Genomic DNA, 3,897 nt, shown 5'->3' with positions numbered 1-3,897 from the left:
TGGTGAAGCGGTTCAGGGTGATGGAGACGGGGAAGATCGTGCAGCAATGCGCCAGGAAGCAATATATTCTTGACAAGAAGAATGCCAAGAATGCCGGGAAGTGTGTGCGTGCATTTACGTTGAGAAATTTCTTGAATTTTTAATAAATCTAAGTCACCTATTGTTGTCTGATGATAGTATGTACTGGACATAAATGGTTATAAGTATTATCAAATGCAATGGTGTATCATTTGACTATTGGTTTAGAACTAAGCATAATCTCAACAAAGTTCAATGGAATGCATGTTATGGTTTTGGATATTCTTGCAATTTTCTTTGCTAGATTTTGGGCAAATAAGTTGATGAAAGACACCATTTTTGAAGTCCCCGAGGTTAACTTCCCTGTTTATAGGAAGGCCCTTGTTTTGAATTTCACTTCCACTTAACATGACCACTCCACTCCAATCTTAAATATCCTACGAATTCGTCATTTGAATGTTTGCTAGGTTATTAGCTTAGCAAAAGGTGAACAGACAAACAATCACCAAGTGGTGTCTAGGACTATGGACATTCCAAGGAATCTGACCGCAACTTGTTAGTCTATCCATGTAATGATGTAAGGACTAATTTGAAGGAGATATGCCCTAGAGGCAATAATAAAGTGGTTATTATTTATATCTTTATGTTTATGATAAATGTTTATATATCATGCTAGAATTGTATTAACCGAAACATTAGTACATGTGTGATATGTAGACAACAAGAAGTCCCTAGTATGCCTCTTAAACTAGCTTGTTGATTAATGGATGATTAGTTTCATAATCATGAACATTGGATGTTATTAATAACAAGGTTATATCATTATATGAATGATGTAATGGACACACCCAATTAAGCGTAGCATAAGATCTCGTCATTAAGTTATTTGCTATAAGCTTTCGATACATAGTTACCTAGTCCTTATGACCATGAGATCATGTAAATCACTTATACCGGAAAGGTACTTTGATTACACCAAACACCACCGCGTAAATGGGTGGCTATAAAGGTGGGATTAAGTATCCGGAAAGTATGAGTTGAGGCATATGGATCAATAGTGGGATTTGTCCATCCCGATGACGGATAGATATACTCCGGGCCCTCTCGGTGGAATGTCGTCTAATGTCTTGCAAGCATATGAATGAGTTCATAAGAGACCACATACCACGGTACGAGTAAAAGAGTACTTGTCGGGAGACGAGGTTGAACAAGGTATAGAGTGATACCGAAGATCAAACCTCGGACAAGTAAAATATCGCGAGACAAAGGGAATTGGTAATGTATGTGAATGGTTCATTCGATCACTAAAGTCATCGTTGAATATGTGGGAGCCATTATGGATCTCCGGATCCCGCTATTGGTTATTGGTCGGAGTGAGTACTCAACCATGTCCGCATAGTTCTCGAACCGTAGGGTGACACACTTAAAGTTGGATGTTGAAATGGTAGTTCTTGAATATGGAATGAAGTTGGAATATTTGTTCGGAGTCCCGGATGTGATCCCGGACATCACGAGGAGTCCCGGAATGGTCCGGAGAATAAGATTCATATATAGGATGTCATTTTATGTGAATAAAATGTCGCGGAAGGTTCTATGGAAGGTTCTAGAAGGTTCTAGAAAAGTCCGGAAGAAACCACCAAGGAAGGTGGAGTCCACAAGGGACTCCACCCCCATGGCCGGCCAACCCTAGTGGGGGAGGAGTCCCAAGTGGACTCCCTTAGGGGCCGGCCACCCCCACATGGGAGGTGGGAATCCCACCTTTGGGTGGGAGTCCTAGTTGGGCTAGGATTGCCCCTCCTATGGAAGGATTTGGTTCGGGTCTTATTCGAAGACTTGGACACCACCTCTTGGGGTTCCACCTATATAATGAGGGACAAGGGGAGGGGGCCGGCCACCTCAAACACCACCAAGGTGGCCGCACCCCTATAGTGGCCGGCGCCCCCTCTCCCCAAACCCTAGCCGCCTCGCTCCTCCACTTCCCGCACGCTTAGCGAAGCTCCGCCGGACTTCTCCACCACCACCGACACCACGCCGTCGTGCTGTCGGATTCAAGAGGAGCTACTACTTCCGCTGCCCGCCGGAACGGGGAGGTGGACGTCGTCTTCATCAACAACCGAACGTGTGACCGAGTACGGAGGTGCTGCCCGTTCGTGGCGCCGGAACCGATCGTGATCAAGATCTTCTACGCGCTTTTGCAAGCGGCAAGTGAACGTCTACCGCAGCAACAAGAGCCTCATCTTGTAGGCTTTGGAATCTCTTCAAGGGTGAGACTCGATACCCCCTCGTTGCTACCGTCTTCTAGATTGCATCTTGGCTTGGATTGCGTGTTCGCGGTAGGAAAATTTTTGTTTTCTATGCTACGTTATCCTACATAATTTAGCACGTGATATTAGTTAGTTAGTGCTAAAGGTTTGACTTCGCCCATTGCCAAAATTGCATTTACTACATACTGCTTGATCAACTTGTGTGCATCTTCACAAAGATAAACTACTCCCATTTCTTGTGTATATTGATGTTGTTATTGGATGTGAGTTGTTACTGATGTGCTCTTTACTGATGTATATTGTAACATATGCGATCTTTCTTTTATATTATCCATGTTAAACACTAGAATTTATCTTGCATTGTCTTCTCATGTAAACCCTTTCATGGTGATTTCAAGGTACATGGAGCAACTGGGTCCCAACATGGTGGAACTCACTGCCAAAAATTAACAACATAATTACTTTTCGTTTTAGTTTGTCTGTCAAGTGCTAGTTTGCTAGTTTGACTCATCAAATGCAGCTTGTACTGCAGTTTTCATCCATTCATGTTTTAACAATGAATATAATTATAATGAACTCTCGAATTACGCAAGTCTCATAAAATGGATTTGCAGTTTGAATTGTTCTCAGTCTTGTGCAGGAGTACCTGATGTTGATCTAGAGAAGGACGCAGATCTAGAGGTGTAGGAGCAAGATGTTGCTCCACTAGGTTCATCCATCAATGGCACTGAGGGGTGGATGCACGCTAGGATTGAGAGGCATCGAGAAGGAGATGGATGGAGGAGGAGATGGCTGGAGGAGGAGATGGCTAGAGGCGCCAAGGCCGTCGTGGCCTGAGGAGGAGGTGTCTAGGTTAGGAGTTGGCGTGGAGGAGGAGCTGGAATAGAGCTTGCTCGGAGAAGATGTTCTCCTTCGTCCAAGTTTGAGACATGCTAGTGATCTGGTTAGAACCTAGTTGGAGATAAGGGAGCAATCCGGTCAAAAGCGAGCGATTTGTCCAGAAGCTAGCTGGAGCGGGCGATTCGGAGACATCCGAGCAAGATGTGGGAGATGCAAGGGAGATGGGCGAGATGTGAGCTAGGGCGTAGTGGTTCATTTTTAATTTGAAAAGGCTAAAATGTAAACTGACATTGTACATAGCAAAATACCTTGGACCTCTCAAGCTGCACAAGACTTGGTTTGTAGACAAAACATTTAGTGGGGCCATGTGCATGCACAAGATAGGTCCAGCACTCCAGTCATCCTATTCCTAGTGCAATAAATAATGTTCCATGGACCTTACTTGGTGTAGCTTCCACACGCCAAGGAGAAGCTTCATCCAGTGTTGCATGCACGCTGTCTCATGCAGCAGCAAGACCAATAACTAGGAGGCGAGCCTGACACTAGCTGGCTGCCACGTCGAGCTTGCGAAGAGGCCCACGAGCTAGCACACCACCTATATTCATCCTTTTCTGATATAATGTGATGACCCAGCGTACCACTGCATGGTGTAGTACACAAGTCGTTGACATAACACAAGTGAAACACCGTTCCACCCATATTACATCTCTCAGAGTGGTACAACAGAAACATATGCGAGTCCAAGGTATGTCTATAGAAGTACACACGAACGGTT

This window comes from Lolium rigidum, chromosome 7 (genome assembly GCF_022539505.1).
Source record: "Lolium rigidum isolate FL_2022 chromosome 7, APGP_CSIRO_Lrig_0.1, whole genome shotgun sequence".
Classification (NCBI taxonomy): Eukaryota; Viridiplantae; Streptophyta; class Magnoliopsida; order Poales; family Poaceae; genus Lolium; species Lolium rigidum.
This window is presented reverse-complemented; position numbering follows the sequence as displayed.